We start from the raw sequence: 20,723 nt of genomic DNA, 5'->3' as shown, positions 1-20,723 counted from the left end.
AGAGTATATATACTTTTACGCCAAGGATGCAGAAAAATGTAAAAGGTCTTTTGCAAAAATCATTTAGTTGCAAAAATTCAATTTAGCTGGTGAAATTGTAAAGAGACTTGGATCAAAGCTTTCTGAGTTAACCAGTTGAGGTAGTCATCAGTGTCAATCCTAACAAAACATTTTTAAGGAAGTCCTCACATGCTTACTAAATCTGAATTTTCTCATAATAAAGGGAAGTGTCTTGGGTAAAATGGCTATTTTGCCATGAAGTTAATGTCATCAGTTCAGAACTACATGACTGGGTTATCAAGATGTAGACAAAAACATGAAGTTCAGATTTTCAAGCTATAGTCAGAGTCAGGAGCAACAGAGAACATACTATCAAACAGAACCCCATGTAAGTATAAAACGAATCCTTTGAAAAACAGGTTGCCACAGAGGCCTGATATACATGCACACACCTTTAGGAGTCTTCCTCATTAGCCTGTCTTCAGTTGTAGATTAGTGAAGTCTAGACTATACATCAGAATTACATGAAGATCTTTTGCAAATATGAATGTGTCATAGAACCACTTCAGAACTTCTGCATCTGAATTTTCTCCAGGTGAGACACAGGTCTGTTCAGTTTTTGTTTTTGAAAATCTCCCATGTGGTTCTGATGTTCACACATGTTTGAGAAGCCCTTGGTTAAATCCCCTTTCACCCAGGGTATATGCTTCTTTGCCAGTGTGTTCTCAGACATTGATTTCTGCCATATTTTGATGTGGGTGAACATTTTAGCTGTGTATATAATTCTTAATCATATGTTAAGTTTAACAAAGGATTATGGTAAAATGCTATTTTAAGTAAATTAATACAAAGTAATACTCCCAGCATAATGGCACCTATCTGTACACAGTCAAGAGACTAGGAATCATTGTTAACCTTCCATCCTTCTCCAGGAATCACTGTTAACCTTCCATCCTTCTCCACTCCTTCTGCAATTATTTCAGCTGAAGCCTCATTACATCTCACCAGGACTATTGTTTTAGTTACCTAATTGGTGCTCCTGTCTCCATTCTCTTACTTTTCTAATCCATCCTACACATTCCTGTCAAATTAATTTCCCTACATAATAATCCTATTCTAGGCACTGTCCTGTTCAAAATCTTTGCCTACTAACTAAAATGCAAATGTTATTCAAAGTTTCTAAGGCCAAGTCTAAATCTATATTTTCAGTTTCATAGCCTTCTACTCATATTCATATATTAATAATATTCCCCGTCCAAGTTAACCGTCTCCAAAACAGCCTCATAGATTCTGTACTCTGAAAAATGCTGTTATCCTTTCTGGAATATCTTTTTCTGCACAAAAGTAACTATCTCCCCAAGGAAGACAGTGACCTTAGTCTTACTACATTGTTCTTTTCTTGTTTAAATGGTTAGCCTTTCATGAAGGTAATTTCTCAAAACAAGAAGCTAATATTCTCTTTGTGACCTGTCTCTCACTGATACCATGCCAACAACTAGAATAAAATTCTATCCGTCCCTTGCAGTGAAATGCAGTCTAGAATAAAATTCACAAAGAGAAGGTGTTCATGCCAAAGAAAACTGCATTATATTAAAAAATGTAGGACCTTTGAGAATATGTGAGCATAACCAACCACTAACAACAAAAATCTAGAGGAATATTTTAATGTGGTCTGAATATGTTAATAAAGTTTTATATAAGGGAACATCTAAATTTGGAATGCTTACTTTAAAACTGAATACTATGTTCTTATTTTGTTTAATTGTTTCATAAAACCTGGCCTAATCACTGAACTTACTAAAAGTAAGTTGAGCTATCAGATAGTCTATTAAAATGCAGGGAAAAGAATCTAATGAATTGGGGAAGTCAGGAATTTATTATGTGTATGTGTATACTATATACTCACCCTAAAGGAACATCTCCTCAAAGCACTATGAAGTATGTTTTTTCAATAAATATTCTGCCCATAGATTTGTGACAAAAGCATCAGCATCTCGAAATACTCTTTACTAATAGGTATCTCTTGAATGGGGTGCTCAGGAGAACTCAATATAGACTAACTTTATATGGGTTTTCTGGTCTTAGTGAGAATTAAAAGAAAAAAAGTACAGAGGTTTAGAGGGCAGCAGCAGGATTAATATCAGTGGCAAATTCTACCTGTGGGAAAAGTCAGCTCTTGAATCTCAGTTCAGTGGCCAGGGATCTTAATTATCTTACCATTTCACAGGATGCCACACTTTATTAAAGGGATAACACCTTTTGTTTTTTTGAGAGAAAAAAGTATCAGGTACCTTAGACACAGGGTTAACCTACATGTGTACCAGAGAATAAAAGATCAATTCTATAAAAAGGGAAGTTTCTATTATCTCCATGATATTTTGGGATGTGGGGTGCTGTGTTAGTGTAAAGACAATAATACTAAATCATTCTCTCTTTCATGAAGGACAAAATGAGTGACATTGTTATTCTACTAATAAAATAGCTGCATAATGCTTAATATGTTTTTTTGAATCAACATGTATGCTTTGTTGCTTAAGCAATGAAAGGAAGTTAATTACACAGATCTGAGTGAAGATCAGAACATGTTATGGCTATCAGCTGGTCCAGTGTACAGTCCAGTTAGCTCTTTTATTCTACTATTCTAGTAATCTACTATGTTATTCTACTTCGAGCAAACCCAAATTGCTTGAAGAGTTTGGTGGGTCCTCATGATGCTTTGTGGATTCTGTTGCCACACTCAAATAAAGGGATCATTATAGAAACCCCTAAAAAGGTTTGAAACATTTTAGGATATATTATAGTTATTCTCTTTTAGGAAAACAATTACCCTTTGCACTAGGCTATGGAGGACACTGAAGCAATCTGTCCCTTTACACCTGATTCATCAGTATAGACAATCCCTGAATGTCAAGCATGAACAACCTGGAAGAATTCACCTGAGATTTTTCACTCACAACCATACCAGGTCCTGCCACAAGCTCATACTACTTCTTTCAAATGGTGTCCCCTGTGAAGTCAGAGTGGGAAGGAAATGATCTAAACCTGTTCATAAATCCCTCTGCCCTATGCCTATACCAGCTATAAGTAAGCTATTGTGACCTCACAGAAATAGTCATGGATGTCTTAGCCAGAAAATAAAACAAACACTAATGTAACAGGATTTAAGAAATTGATGGGGTATGAAAAAGATAATTTATTTGTTCTCAATGTTGAGATTTCTCTTTCAAGCAACAGAAATTCAATTGCATTTCCTTCTGTACATGTCGACTTTTATCTGTTTGCTTCAGCAGTGTTTAATTCTCATCCAGGATGAGGAGGTTCTCTTGGGAAAAGACACTGAACTATTGTAAAAATGGAGGTTTTTATTTTTTTTTTGTATACTTTTCTGTACTATTTAAATTTCTAGTCATGTATAGTCATTTCTTTATGGCAATAGCAGTTATGTGAATGGTGATTTGTAAGTCATTTAAAATTTATTCTTTATAATTCTCTGTACTAAAAATGCTTAATGTCATTAAAAACAAAAATAGTAACATTATAGAAAGAATTTTAGAAGTAAAATGGAGGAGAGGTGAAGGGGATGTAGGAGTCATGGCTACTACATTAAATGAATCAAGAAAGACACCTATTTTATATAAGCTTTAAATTGTAGAACTATTACTAAAAATAACAATATACTAAAAAGAAGAATGAGGATAGTGGGAAGTGGTGAAGATGTATTTGAAATCGAGGTAGAAGTATATGTTTCAGTTATTAAAAAAAAACTTTATGATCTTAAAAAAATGAAGCACATAAAATTGTTATATCCTAGAATAAGGATTCTTGACAGGGGAGCAAATTTTGCCCTCCAGGGGATATTGGCAATGTCTGGAGACATTTTTGATTATCACATCTTGAAGGAGAGGATTGATGCTACTGGCATCTATTGGATATGGGCAGAGGATCCTTCAAAAAATTCTACAATATATAAAATAGCTCCACACAACAAAAATTAACCAGTTCAAACCATAAGTAGTGCCAAGGTTGAGAAATCCAATGATAGAGAGGAACGTTTGAATAATTGGTAAAGAATGCAAGGCAAACTTTCATTTTATATCTATTTGTAAATTTAGAATTTTTTATATTATTTTCCTCTTCTACTTCTATTTATCTTATTCTTAAAGACTCATTATATCCCAGGAAAAAATTAAGAAAACACACCAGATCTAGGTATATAGGTGAATTTTTACTTGGAGAATCCAAGATTTCAATTAAATAAATGAATACATATGGAAACTAAAATCAAGTTGACTTCAGAATTATCCTCTAGTGATTTTCTAATTATCCCCCATAGTACTAAATCCTAGAAGATAAGCTCTCTAGATCAACTGCATTTTAAGGGGGAAAGGTTGAATTGTAAGAATTCACTTTCTATACCAGTTGTTATTCATAGAATATAGAATTGGATAGAATTGGATTTTTAGGTTTCAATAGCTGTTTTTCTTTTGTGCTCTGGATGTAAAAATATAAAATTGACTTTAAATTAATAATAGTAAAGAAAGACAAAGTTAGTCATTATAGAATGATAGGAGGAGTAATTTAACAAGAAGACATAATAATCCTAAATATTTATTCACCTAACACAGCAGTGCCCAGATACATAAAGCAAACCCTACTAGATCTAACCAAAGAGATAAACAGCAGCATCATAATTGCCAGGGACTTCAACACCCCACTGACAGAACTAGACAGATCATCCAAGCAGAAAATAAATAAACACTGGACTTAAGTGAGATTTTAGAACAAATGGCTCTAATAGACATTTAAAATCATTTTACCCCCAAAATGCTGATTCTCCAGAATTGATTATATCTTAGGCCATAAAACATGTCACAACAAATTAAAAAAAATGACATCATATCATGCATCTTCTCAGACCACAGTGGAATAAAACTAGAAATCAACTCCAAGAGAAACACTCAATTCCACACAAAGTCATGGAAATTAAACAACCTACTGCTGAATGATTATTGTGTCAATAATGAAATAAAGATGGAAATCAAAAGATTCCTCGAACTGAATAACAAAGCCAACACAAGCTACCAAAATCTATGAGATTCAGCAAAAGTGATCCCCAGGGGAAAATTCATAGCCTTAAATGCCTACATCAAAAAAACAGAAAGATCACAAATTAATAATCTAATGACAAGTCTCAAGGAACTATTAAAAGAAGAGCAAACCAAACCCAAGGCCAGTAGAATAAAAGAAAAGACTAAGGTCAGAACAGAACTAAATGAAATGGAAAACAAAAAAGACCACAAAGGATCAATGAAAGAAAAAGTTGGTTCTTTGAAAAGAGAAATAGGGTGACCCATGGCTTTTTATCCTTTCCTCTTTGAAGTGAATCTTCCACTCTATGGCCCTGGAAGCCAGTGTCAAGGACATCACTTACACATATTGGGAAATCTGCTTCATCTCCCTGGCTGACACTTGCTGAGCTGCAGGGTGTCATAGGCTCACCAAATATTTCTACCAGGAGTCAAAATGGTACTTGAGAAAGCATGGAATCTGATCCTGGAGTTTTATGGGGTTGGCTGACAAAGAAAAGGGTGCTTCCTTCTTGTCAAGAGAAACCTCAGTGTGGGATGCCATCTGAAGCAACCCACAAAAGGGTGGCCATCGAAGGAGCCAGCATTTATAGAGTTTGGCATGGCTAATATATCTGAATTTTCTCTCAGGCTAAGAAAAACAAGCTTAGATGTAGCTGGGCTAAGACATCTTCCTGCTAGGATAAGGAGACCCTAGAAGAGAATTGTGATCAAGAAGTGCATAGCTCTTTCCAGAAAAGGTGTGTAGGGTGAGTTGTGGGAATGGAGAGGCTCTCAAATGCACTAAAAGAGTCAGTAAAACATATAGCATGTGGGTACCTGTCATGACAGTGGATGATCATATCCAAAAGAGAATTACAAATAGCACCAGCTAAGTACAATCATGTCACTCTTGTTTTTCTTATTCCCCTTCTGTCAAATGTGACCCTGGAAGAGAGAGAAGTCAGAAAGAGAAGCCTACTATGTAAAACTGAACCACAGCCCATTCTCCCACCGAAAATCCTCAGGCTATGGAACAACTTGAGTGAAGGGAAATAGAGAATATTTATGTGAGTATATGAAGTTAAAGGTAGAGTACAGACCAGGCCAAACTATTTAAATCCAGAAAGAAAAAAAGAAGACTCAAAAGCCCCCAAAATGTGTAAAATTATAGGGACACTAGGGTAAGATAAAAATTATGCTGTAAATCAATTGTTTTGTTTGATTTTAGCTACATGAGTGTGTGCACAAACGTACACATATGCAATGGTGGTTAAGTTAAAATTTCAACTGACACCACAGATGCAACAGGAAAAAAAATTCCTAAAATGAAGTTTCAGGCAAAGATACATCCCCTCAAAAGCAAAACTGAGAAGTCGTACTATGACTCAGAAAACCATTTGCCCATACATCCTCACCAGTCAGAAGCTCTGTGTTCACTAACAATATGACAGAAGCCAAGAGGGAACCAGGAGCAATTGCCTTTTATTCCTGGAAATTGTCAGAAGGGCTCACTGGGAAACCCTCTGAATAACACTATAAAAGCACTCTTAGGGGAACGGGTCAGCTTTAAACTCCCATCAAGCCTAGAGAGTGCAATGCTACCTTGCAACAGGTGTCTACTCAAATAAGTAATTTCCACTCCTATTCTTCCCACCTCATCTTTATGTACCAACCTTGGAGATAGGAAAATACAGCCTGCTGCAAGGGAAAGAAATTCTCAATTTAGAAAGAAGTTGCTCATCCCCACCGCCCCCTCCCTAGACTAAAGTTTCTCATCTATTGAGTGAAGATTCAAATTACTATATTAAGTATCTCTTCATAAAAAAAGTGTGATATGGAAATAACATTATATGCAGATCACATGATCAGAATTCTCTTGGTTCCAAAACACTAAAGTTGTGTGTGTGTGTGTGTGTGTGTGTGTGTGTGTGTGTGTGTGTGTGTGAAAGAAAGAGAGAGAGAGAGAGAGAGCGAGATGAGAGTCCCTGCTTTCATGGAGTTTTAATAGTCTATTAATAAAGAAAGATGTGTGTGTGCGGGGGAATATCTATTGAGATTAGTAGTGATTAGTTCTCTAAGCTATGAGACAGGTAACAACAATCTATGACTTGCTGGCCAAATCTTGTCTATCACCTGTTTTTATAAATAAGGTTTTGTTGGGACTCAACTGTGCTCATTCATTTATGTATTTTCTATAGCTGTTTTAAAAGCTCAAAGGCAGAAATGAGTAGTTGTGACAGAAGCTTATTGGCCAGAAGAGCCTAAATTATTTACTGTCTGCCCATTTACAGGAAAATTTACTGATCCTCCTGCTATAAGAGATTAAAAGCAATGAAAGATTCTAGCTTAAAATTGTAAGTTGAATATATGCCTATAATTTCAGTCCTTTTAAAACTTTACTGAAGTGATTAGGAAAGCAGGATTAAAAAGAAAGAATCATAAAGTTAAGGAGGAAGGGAGGAAAGAGGTGCACGTAACACATTAACAAAATATTGGAAGCTGGAGAACAGATGGTCAAGTGGTAAGAAAATTAACAGAACAAAAAGTCCTGAATTTTAAGCAGGAAATGAGGAAAGTTGAGAAACTGAGAGATGGTTTATACTGCAGTATCCTCAAAAGTCTCAGAACATGGTAGCAACAGAAACAGGGATTAGGAGAGAGGGTAATGATAATACTGCTTGAGTGGAAAATATGACAAGATAATGAAGATGTGTGATCCTAATATGAATAATAATATTAATGTCTGATGCCTCTCTGTAGTCAAGAGAGGCAAAACCATTCCAATCTCTGTAAAGGTCAATGTATTTTAAAAATATCTGCCTTGTAATGGGAATTCTTGTATCTTTGAAAAGCTATACAAACAATTAGTATCAAGGTTGCCTTTAGGGAGAAAAATTAAGTATGTGGGGAAAAGGGTGTCTTTTTACTGGTTTGACCCTTTGTACCTTTTGCATTGCTTCCACGAGCATTTATATATCATGAATCAAATATCAATGATACAAAAGACACTTCCCCAAAATCTTTTATTCTTTTAAATAATAAATACCTTCACAACTTTTTTCTAAAATGTAAACTCAAACTTGATTTTCATTGATCTGGTTTCCTTGTTAAAGGGTAACAGTAGATCTTATTTCGCAAGGCTGAAATCACAAGTTGTCAGATTCCCAGAAGTTTACCGATGTTTCCTTCCCTTTCCCCCTTCCTCAAATATACGCTACAGCTAAACTCTGTTCCAAAATGGCTCAATGAGAGAGAAGTAAACAAGGCTGGCTCTGGGAGATGAGAGGATGACACTTAACTGGGGAGGGAGATGGTCAATTTCTGTCCTATGACTAGAAAAGGTAAATGTGTTTGAAATTTTCCCAAATGCAAATAACAATGCATCTGTGTCCAGCACTGTTCCCCATGGTGGTTAAATATGGAGACAGGTGGAAGATGATGACTGAATGCCAAGTCCTTGAGCACACAAGTAAAACTGTTGACGTTTTTCCCAGACTCTGGTCAGAAGTAACAACCTCTAGTGAGTGACATCTCTGAGCTCACCTGGAAATTCAGGAACAACCACACTGTGTACTTTCTTTGAGGTATTATCTAAAAGCATTACTGGGAACTAAGAGCTTTTATCTTTTTCTCTAGAAAGATAATCTTTCATTCCTTGTGTATATATGTACATACATATGATAAATGCCATCAAGGAAAAGTACAATATGCTTAAGAGCAAAAATACTGAACTCTAATAGAAACCACAAAGTCACGGAAGGTTTTCCTGAATCATAACCTTAGAAGTGATATTTTAAGGGAGAGTTGGAATTATATATGTATGGGTAGGGAGTTAGAACAGAAAGAATTGTTTCTTATACAGGAAACAACAGGTAAATTCCTTAAGGAAGAAGATAACATGGAAGTTTTAGAGATCTCAAGGAAGGCCTATACACCTTAGGTGAGAAGGACAAGGAGGAAAAGAATGATCTTATGCTGGACAGGAAGCCAGTAGCTATAGTCAAAACCTATGGGTAATGTGAAGAATTTTCTCTTTATCCCGAAAGCAGTAGAAGCCATTGAAAGTTTTTGAACAGTAGAATTACATGATTTAAACAATCTTTTTAAAAGATCTCCTGAGATAACTGAGAACGGGCTATAACAAGATAGCTGTGGAGAGTGAATGTCATTTAAGAGACCACTTTTGTAGATCAAGTGAGAGATTGTGATGACATGGCCTAAGGCGGTTAGAGGGCTATAAAGAAACTTAGCTATTGAAGACATTAAAGAGGCAAAAATGAAACATGTATATATATATGCATGTTTATATATATATATATATATATATATATATATATACACACACAAACACATATGCACATACATACACCCACATGTACACATGTGTATTTGATCTAAGGGAGTAAGGAGGGTAACACAGAAGACTTCTAGGATTCAAGTTTGGAAACTGAGAGGATGATAGTGAAATTCTCAAAATAGAGACTATTGAACAACATTTATTAAACAAATGCATTATGTGTGCTGGGGAATGCTGAGCACATAAGAAAGTCATAGACCCTGCCTTTACTGTATTAAAAACAAAAAATAAAATGAGAAAAAATTGTGTTGCAGATTTTATTATAATATTATACAAGGTACCAAGGCCCAGGACACCATATTGCAAGGAGCTGGGAAAGGCCTGTCTCCAGAATAAGGTTTATACAGAGGCCTGAAGGATTACAAAATATCAGCTCCATGAAAAGTTCAGGAAACTCTGTTCCAGGCAGAAGGATGAACAGCATGTAGAAAATCCTAAACAGAAATGATAGTGTGAAACTCAAAGGGGCTTATAATCTTAGATATCAGAGAAGAGGAAAAGCCATGAGAGAAGAAAACAAAAGGCAATACTACAAAAAATGGACAAAGATTTTAAGCTCAAAGACACCACAAAAGTGTTTAAAGTGGGATATATTTGGGAACAACAAATATCCATTTATAGAAAAATATTTAAATATAAGGCCTTTCAGCTAGAGAATGCATATCATGGGTATAGCTAGCAGATTGAATGTTATACAACAATTATATATATTATTGGAAATGCAGAATGGAAGTATTTATGTTTTGTATAAATACAAACATATGAATATTATAATTAATAAATAATTATGGGTGATTACCTTCTTCATTACATTTTTATATTTAAAAAAAAATTTATTAAATCTGTATTATTTTTCCTACTAGTTAAAACAAATATACCCAAGAAAGATTGAAAGTTCCCAATAAATTTTAGAAGGCTTTCTGATATGACAATTAAAATGGAAATAATTTTATTTAAGAAATAACTTTAGTTACTATTAAGGATTGTGTACCCCCCCCAAAATATGTTGAAGTCCAAGCCCCTAGAGCCTCAGATTATGATCTTATTTGGAAATAGGGTTGCTGTAGAGGCAATTACTTAAGATAAGGTCACACTGGAGTGGGGTGTGCCCTAAATCCATTATGACTGGTGTCCTTAATAAAAAAAAAAAAAGGAAAAGAAAAACATGAACAAAAGAAAGAGGATATGAACAGTCACATGAGAGAAAAATGCTATGTGAGGGCAGAAATTAGTTTGGAGTGATGCAGCTACAAGATACCTAAGGAACACCAAGGGTCGATGACCACCATAAGAAACTAGGAAGAGGTTGGAAGAATTCTACCCAAAGTCTCAGAGGGCATATAATGCTCCTGACACCTTGATTTTGGACTTCTAGTGTCCAAAACCATAAAAAAATAAATTTATGTTTTTTTTAAGTGACCTCTGTTTATGGTACTATTTTTAAAGCAGTCTTAGGAAACATACATAGTTACCTAGAAAATTAGCTTAGATTACCTAGCTTGTTAGCCAACAAAAATCACCTAAATTAGGAGTCACTTTTCTTGCTTATGTTGCCCATTAATTTGTGTCAATATTTTGATTGAACCAGAAAACAAGGGATTCCTTCATCTGTGTGTGTTAGAGTTGATGTGTGTTGTTGTGTGTTTGTGGGTTTGTGTAGGGGGCGTCGGTGAAGAAATGGAGCAGAAGTAGGGATCGGAAACAGGGAGGCATGTGTCCTTTTCTGTTTTTCTGTTGAGATGTCATGAAAGTTTTTTATATCTTCTATTTTCGTGGAAAGGTAGACTAGCACATTTCCAGATATTTTTAAATCAAACTGACAATGCTGGTATGAGAACCATACTCTACATATCTGATTTATGGTCACAAAAAGCCCAGCTTTACAGGTCTTTGAAACATGGGCTGGTTTCAAGATTTACTGATCAAAACATAAAGAAATGCAATCATATTCAAGATGAGAACTGTCTCTGTGACAAATCAAATAGCCTCTATTTTATAAGCATTCAAAGACTTTCCACCAAACTCTCAGATTATTTCCCTTACAAGTTTGAAGACAATTTAGCCAAGGAAAATGAATGCTTGTAAGCTTCACTGCTTTACTACAATTAAATTTTTGCTGACAGTAGTGTGTGATCACTTTCTTTCCTCTTTAATAAACACCAAGTGGAGCAAACAGAATTACTTCCCTAAACCTCTCTGGTAAAATGATGATAATGGATCCAATCCCTTGATCAGGGTACTGCAATAAAATAAAGCTATTTTTTCTCTTTCAATATATATTGTTTTCTTCTCCCTCCCTGTCTCTAGTTTCTTCTCTCTCTCACTTTCTTTCTCTTCTCCTTCTCCTCTCCTCTCCCTCCTACTCTACCTATTGTCACTTTAGCCTTTCTAATTTTTTAAGTAATATTTTAACTCACATGGTACTATTCTGGTCCTCAAAATATTGTACCAGTCCTACATAAATAAATGAGTAAAGGCTGTCACACATTTTTCTATTATCTTAGACATATGTTTATCGAGTTATTGTCAGCAAAATTATGGATATGCATACTGATTAAATATATTTCAAGATTTCTTACAGTAATGGTTTTGTAATTTTAAAATATAAATATGAATACTGTACATTAAAAATGCAGAATTCAGAATGCCTTATATGCAGTAGAATTTGTATATTTTTGCTACTTCCTAAAAATGAATATGTTTGAGTCTTACACTAAGAGACAATGCACTGAGACACACAGTCATCATTTTAAACACCTAGATGAAATAGATTTACAGTCTAGTGAAACCATTTCCAGTTTTTAAAAATATTTCTATTCTAATGTTATGCTTAGGAAGATATATGAAGTTTCATACATGTATCAACGATAGGAAATCTTAGTCTCTTGAGGTTTAGCAGCGTCAGCAGTTAAGTAAACAAAACAGCGCAAGAATTCATGCAAGCTATAGCAAAGGCGAAAACGAAAATACCAAATTCCTCAGAATTCATCTGAGGTGGAGGCAGTGATATTAATAAAAAAGGAGTTCTGGAAAAGAGACAGTTTTTCTTTCTTTGTGATGAGTGACTATTTCAAGCAGTGTGATTTCTAACAGAGAAAAATACATTTTCCTTTTGCAGTTTCCTGAGCCTTAGATTCCAAAGCACACCTAGAACTGGCGGGGAATAGGAGAGGACACGCAGAAAGATGACAGAGGGTACAGCAAGTCGGCAGAAGCAAATATCATGAGGAAGTATCGCCTTCACCCAACTTGCCACTATCACAAGATTATAAAGTTCCCATAGTGAAATGAAGGCAGGCTTCATGGAGTCAGTCCTAGGGTTCCTTTCTCCCAGGTCACTGACTATGGTACAGGGAAGACCATGCTAGTCACCCCAAGAAAGTTCCATCTGCAAAGTTGCAGATTCAGAAGCCTGGAGAATCCTCATTGTTCACCATCCTCATATTGATACCAGTGCAGCACAGTTGAACACTGGAAGCCCGTCTCAGCAAGTATTACAGATTGAGCTGATTGGTGCTGCTAGCAGTGGAAAACAGAAAGGACGACTCTATTTTATCTTGTGTCCACAGACACCCCTTCCTGCAGTCAGTCACTGCTAAATACTTTGAAGATTTAGGAAAATTTAGAGGATGCATGAAGGAAAGGGTCTTTTAAAGAAGGAAGCTCTTGGGAAAGATGCTGTGAACTTCTCCCACCACTTTGAAGTTAGGAATGGCCAGGTGATGATTCTGGCTGAGAAAATGTGAGCAGAAATCACCTGTGTAACTTTAAAGTTGCACCATGGCACTTCAGGTGCTTGACTCTCAAGCTGTTTCTTGACTTACCACGGTGATTGAAGAGACTTTGATTTCCAGATGGTGCAGTTACATGATTGTGGCGCCTTAATTATCATGAGCCCTGAGTTACAGAAAGAGCTTATACTTGCTACCTTGTATTAAATATGTAGTGTAGGTGATTGTGTATGTATTTTTGTGTGTGTATTTGGTCTTAGCTTAACATAATTAATACACCACCTAAGTTCTGAAATGAATAGGGAATATGGTAATTATATATGATATGAAGGTCAAAAAAATTAAATTTATTGCTGATAATGGCTAAATTGTAGGCCAAAAATGTGATGATATACCTTTAACTCAATCCCCACACTAGGTAGATTAGCTACCAGTCATAGGCAGTCCTAAGCAGGCCACCCCATGAGATAAGCACTCATGAAGAAAGGCAGCCCCCACCATCCTGACGCTTTTATCCAGCTACTGGCCATTGCTCCTGTGGGTTGATTTTTGGATCCCTGATGGGAAATAGAGAAAATCCCCAGAAGTCTCTGAAATATGTTGAAAAAGTATATTATTACATAAACTCCAAAGGCTAAGACTTTACTCTTTTTTGTGATAGGATTTCGTTATGTTGCTTAGGCTGGAGTGCAGTGTGTATTCTACTCACAGGTGCAATCAGAGCCCACTACAGCCTCCAACTCTTGGCTCAGGCAATCCTCCCATCTACTCAGCTGGGACCACAGGCACGGCACCACACTGAGCTAAGAATTTACTCTATATTCAACTCTCCTTCCCGTAGTATGTCTAAAATAGCATACCAGTAGCTTGTAAGGAGATTAACTTACAACATTATTATTTTGCAATGAATAGATAATGCCAATAATAATATACCACTGAAAACATTTTAAATATTAACCACTTTTCATTCTCAAATTTTTAGTCTAATTAAAATTTGAAGATGAAATACCCTTGTGAATTTATGTCCAGATAAAGTCCAAAGGAATTAATATATAAAATATTAACTTATTTTTTTCAATGTGAGTATATGTATTCAATGATCAAAACTTCTTATGTTAAAGATCAGCAATCATTATTTCCCTTCCCCACTTGCTCCATTTTCTTAACTGCTCATTCTCAACCTAAAAGTTTTTCAGAATCTGGAGGGAGTAGATGTTATATCAGGAAATGCAGCTTAGCTCATACAACAATGAAGGTAATTTACTTCAGGGCATAAAGAAGTTCTACTAATTCACCAATAAGTGTATGAAATCATCCCTTTGGACATTTATACTTAATTTGAATTGATACATAATGATTGTACATATTTATGGGGTACAGTGTGGTATTTCAATACATGTATACAATGTGTAACCATCAAATAAGGTTAATTAGCATATTCATCACCTCAAACATTTGTCATTTCCTGCATTGGCAACATTTAAAATCCACTCTTCTAGCTATTTGAAAATATACAGTAAATTATTTTTAATTATTACCATTCTATAGTACTGTAGAACACTAGAACTTATTCCCCCTATCTAGCTGTACTTTTATATTCATTGATAAGTCTTTGGCTATCTCTCTCTTCCCACTAGCCTTCTTCACCTCTAGTAACCACTATTCTACTTGCTACTTCTATGAGATCAACTTCTTCAGCTTCTAACGTTTTTAGAGAAAACATGTGGTCCACTTATTTCACTGAGCATAATGTCCTCCAAGCTCACCTATGTTGTGAATGACCGAATTTTGTTCTTTTATATGGCTAACTCATATTCCATTTTGTATATACACCACCTTTTCTTTATCCATTCATCTGTTGATGGACACTTAGCTTGATTCCACATCTTGGCTATTGTAAATAGTGCTGCAATAAATATGGGAGTACAGATATCACATTGACATACTGATTTCCCTTTCATTGGATATATACTCAGTAGTGGGATTTCTGAATATTACAGTAGTTTTATTTTTAGTTTTTTGAGACACCTCAATACTGTTTTTCATAATGGCTGAACTAATTTATATTCTCACCAACAGTATATAAGAGTTCCCCTTTCATCTTTCCCAGAGTCTGTTAATTTTTGTCTTTTTGATAATAGCCATTCTAACTAAGGCAAAATGATATCTCATTGTGGTTTTGATTTGCATTTCCCTGATGATTACTGACTTTGAGTATTTCTTCATATACCTGTGGGTCCTTTGTATTATCTTCTTTTGGGAGATGTCTGTTTGGCTCAGCTTCCTATCTTTTAATCAGATTATTTGTTTTGTTGCAATCGAGTTGACTTTCTTCTGAATATTAACCCCATTGTTGGATAAATAATTTGCAAGTGTTTTCTCCCATTTTGCAGGTTGTCCTTCCACTCTGTTGACTGTTTCCTTTGCTGAGAAGAACTTCTTAGTTTGATAATTCCATTTGTCTATTTTTTCTTTTATACAAAGTGACATTACAACTGATACCACAGAAATAAAAAAGATCACTAGAGATTATTACAAACAACTATATGTCATTATATTATAAAACCCAACAGAAATGGATAAATTTATCAACACATACAACCTTCCAAAGAAGAAATAGAAAACCTGAACAGACCAATTATGATTAATGAGATTTAATCTGTAATAAAAATTCTCCCATAAAAAAAAAAAAAAGCCCAGGACCTGATGACTTCACTATAGAATTCTACCAAACATTTAAAGAATAATGCAAATTCTTTTCAAACTCTCCAAGATTTAAAAGGAAAGAATTCTTCTAAACTCATTTTATAAGGCCAGAATTACCCTGATACCAAAACCAGGCAAGGGCATAGTAAAAAGTAAAAACTACAGAACAATATCCCTACTAAATTCAGATTCAAAATTCCTACTAAATTCAGATTCAAAAATCCTCAACAAAATACTAGCAAACCAAATGTAGCAGCACATTAGAAAGATCATTCACCATTATCAAGTGAGATTTATCCTTGGGATCCAAGGCTGATTCAATATATGTTAATTAATAAATATATCATGTAGACAGAATGAAGGACAGAAATTATACGATCATCTCAATAGATGACAAAAAAACATTCGACATAATTTAACATCCCTTCATGATAAAAACTATCAAAAAGTTAGGTATAGGAGGAACATACTTCCACTCAATTAAGGCCATATGATAAATCCACAGTCAACATCATACCAAATGGGGAAAAGTTGAAAGCTTTTCCTCTAAGAACTGACACAAGACAAGGGTGCCTACTATTATCATTTTCATTCAACATAGTATTGGAAATCTTAGCCAGAGTCATTAGGCAAGAGAAAGGAATGAAATCTTTTATTTTTAAAGAGTCAGAGAGTTAATAAAGCTATTTGTATTAGTTACTTTTGCTGCATAACTGATCACCTCAAAACTTAGAAGCTTAAATAACAATAATTTACTTAGCTCACAAATTTCATGGCTTGGAAATTTGTTCTGGAATAAGTTTGATGGTTATTCTGGGCCACCTCAACTGACCTTGGCTAAATTACTTGTGAGCAGTCAGGTGTTGTGTCAGCTAGGACTGGATGAATTGTGATGGTCTTGTCTGGGGCAGCTAAGATAACTGGGATCTTACCCCACGTGGTCTCTGATCCTCCATCAGGCTATCACAGAGTGGTTTTCATGGTAGTTGAATGCAGAAAATTTCTCTGGATGCCCTTGGACCAACTCAGTTCTCCCTATTTTCTCATTTATATTTCTCAAGATTAACTGTAGAATGTGCTGGGAGTGCAACATCTCGAGATAAGGGAAGCTGGCTGGAGCAGCCTGGCTCTGTTCCAATGTCCCCCAAGAAACAGGATGTCTTTCAATGCTTTAGCTCACCAGTGACATTGTCCAGGGATAAGAAATCCAGAGCAGGCTGCTTTCTAGGCTCCCTCAGCTGTTGTGCAAGTGGATCATGAATAGATAAGACTCATCTACACCAGGCAGTTTTCTCGAGCCTTGGGGGATTGGCTCACCATGAATCCTAAGATTCTGTTGTTCTTTTGTGGCGTGTTTATAAGTAATAACTTTGCTTTACCTAACTTGTGTGGATGTTCTGTCTCAACAGACTCAGCCAAGTTGGTAACCAGTACACAGTAAACCTGATGCATAGTTGAAGTGTTCCAAGACTAGTAAAGGGACAAGACCCATTGGACAAGCTCTTCTTAAGATTTGATTACACTATGTTTACAAACATCCCCCTGGAGAAGGCAAATCACATGCTTAAGACCAGAGTCATTGTAGGGGGAAAAAAGCCAAACTCCATTATTTGATGTGAGTTGCTGCAAAGATTTGTATTCATTTTTGCAATATACTACAACATACAAGATGACAAGCAACATATTTAGAACACATGCTAATCTCTACTCTCTCTCTACAGTAGTTTCCCTGTCGATATTTCGCTTTCCAAACAAAGAATTATACTTGTCAAAAAGTATATGAAAGGCTCATTTACATTAGAATGAGGTAGGGAGAGGAAAATAATCATTATGCTTTAAATATCACTGCAGTACCAGTTGGTTTATGTCATCAATCCAGCACTGCACTATCCTATATGGTAGCCACTAGTCACATATGGCTATTTACATTTGATTTTAAATTATATAAATTAAGTCAAATTAAATTAAATAAGAAATTCAGTTCCTCAGTCACACTAGCCACATTTCAAGTGCTCAATAGCTGCACAAACCAGTGGCTACCATATTGGATGGTGCAGAGTAGTACAATTCTATCATTGTAAAAAATTCTATTGGACAGGATGGGTCCAGACATTATGGCCTGTGAACATATAACAAAATGGTGGGCAATGCTTTACAATTCAAATGATTTTTCAATTCCACACTACTAATTGCACCTTTTCTCTCAGAAATCACAATTCATTAAGAGATTACAAAGATAAGTACACCAGAAATTAAGAATTTCTTCTTTGACCTGGAGGCAACTCTTGTGACATCTGCCCATAATCATTGGCCTGAGTTTGTTACATGTATCTAACGACATCTTACACATTTCTGTACTTTTTTTTGTTAAATTTTTTCTTATGTATTTTAATTTTTTAGCTGCTATTATAAGTGTGATCTTTTATTATACATTTAATTGGTTATATAATATTTATTTGAGTATACTGTCGAGTTCTGTATTCTAATTTTTTTTTTTTTTTTGAGACAGAGTCTCACTTTGTTGCCTGGGATAGAGTGCTGTGGAGTCAGCCTAGCTCACATCAACCTCAAATTCCTGTGCTCAAGCGATCTTCCTGCCTCAGCCTCCCACGTGAGTAGCTGGGACTATCGGCACTTGCCACTATGCCCGGCTGATTTTTTCTATTTTTAGTAGAGACAGGGTCTCATTTTTGGTCAGGCTGGTCTCGAACTCCTGACCTCAAGCAATCCTTCCTCCTTGGCCGCTCCAGAGTGCTAGGATTACAGGCGTGAGCCACCGTGCCTGGCCAGGTGTGCTAATTTTATATGGTGCTATAGTTTTCAGTGCTTTCTCCATTGTTTATTAAGTTCTCCAGATACACAATAACATTATTATCTCTATGGCAAATAGAGATATCTTTACCTTTATAACCATTCTTACCTCCAAGTGCATTCTCCTGTTAGTTGCTCTCTCTGATACTATTACAGTCCCAATCAAGAGTGTCTCTGTAGAAAATCAGCCACAGGAAATGTTTCCAGTGGGCAAAACATCAAGCAGTATTATTGTTTGTCCACATTGCCTGCAATGAAATATGACCAGGAATTTGGACCTACTCTAAGTTATAGGCAGTAGCCAAAAATTTTAATGGATAACTAAGTGCACAAAAGTAACAATCAATATATTTATGACAAAAACCTTTGGAGAAAAGTTATGTAGATGAAACTCTCAAAATGAGCAAACATGGTGACAATATCTATTCCCTATGTGAATGCTCATCCAAAGATATACACTGCAGAGAAGTGTCAGGTGGTTAATATGATTTTCCCTGGATGGCTAGCAAGCCTCCTTCCCTAGTCACCCTGTATTTGCTCAAGGAACCCATATACCAAGTAGACATAGGGTAGGGATGGAAGCTGTGCTTACACTCAAGAATATGGATTGCTCCTATGACTGGTTTGGCCATCAACAGTGCTAAATGGTGCCCTTCCAACAACAGTATAAACCAATGCTGAGTCCCTTATATTATTCTCTTGGGGGAAGCAGCTATCCATCTGGTGTCAGGTTGATTACATTGGAACCCTTCCATTATAGAGAAACAACAATTTATTTCACTGAAATAGACAAGCATTCAGGGAATGGATTTGGTTTTCCTGCCCAAAGTGTTGCTGGCAGCATCACAATCTGTTGACTCATGGGATGACTTACATACTCTCTTACTATGCACTACAAAATTGCTTTTGAAAAAATAATGCATTTTACACCAAAACAAGGCCAGCATTGGACTTCTGCCTATGGATTCCACTTTCCTGATGAAACAACATAATGGTGGTTTGCATTACCAAAAATTAGTTGTGGTATACAGAGACAAGAGAAAACATTCTACGGTGGGATCTTATAGGATCTAGTATATGTTTTGAGCCTGAAACAAATAGATGTTGCTCTCTCCCTTATTACCAGAATATATAGTTCTGGAAACCAAGGAATAGAAGTAAGAGTGACTCCTTTTGCATTTTATTTTTAATATTTATGAAGGTATAATTTCCATGCAATAAACTGTTTTTATACCATATTATTTGATGATTTTCAATAAATGCATAAACCCATATATCCACTGCCACAATCCAGATAGAAAATTCTCCATGAACTCTAAAAGTTTCTTTATGAGCCTTTGCAGTCATGTTTCTACCCATTCCTGGCCTGAGGAAAACACTGATTTCTTTCTGCTACTAGAGTACAGTTTGAAATGTCTAGAATTTTATGTGATGGAAAAATACAGAATACACACTACTGTCATTCAGCATAATACTGTTTTAGTAGATGCTGCTGTATTTATCCAAAGCTGTTTCCTTTTTTATGATTAATATTCCATTTGTTATAGATAAACTATATTGTGTTATCAATTCTCATATTCATGGGCATTTGGTTTATATAGGGTGTGGGGCTATATTGAATAAATCTACTATGAACATTCATGTACAATTCTTTGTGTACACACATTTTCATTTCCTTTGCATGAACTGACTATGTGCATGGTAAATATATGCTTATGTTTGTAAGCAACTGACAAAAAGTTTCCCACAGAGATTATGTGTGAGAGTTGCAGTTGCTCTTTATCCTCAACAACACTTGGTATTGTCTCATTTTTATTTTTACCCATTTTAATTTGGCATCTCAATTGGGTTTTTACTTGCATTTCCCTGGTGACTAAAAATACTGAATATTTTGTCATGTGATTACTGGCCTTTGAATACTTTATTTTGGGAAATATTTGTTCATGTTTTTTATTAATTATCTAAACAAGTTATTTATCTTCTTGTTATTGAGTTGTAAGTATTCTTTCAATATTCTTTTTTTTTTCTTTTTTTTTATTTCAGCTTATT

Source organism: Lemur catta, chromosome 12 (assembly GCF_020740605.2).
Source record: "Lemur catta isolate mLemCat1 chromosome 12, mLemCat1.pri, whole genome shotgun sequence".
Lineage (NCBI taxonomy): Eukaryota > Metazoa > Chordata > Mammalia > Primates > Lemuridae > Lemur > Lemur catta.
The sequence above is the reverse complement of the archived record's forward strand: the minus strand, read 5'-3'. Positions refer to the sequence as shown.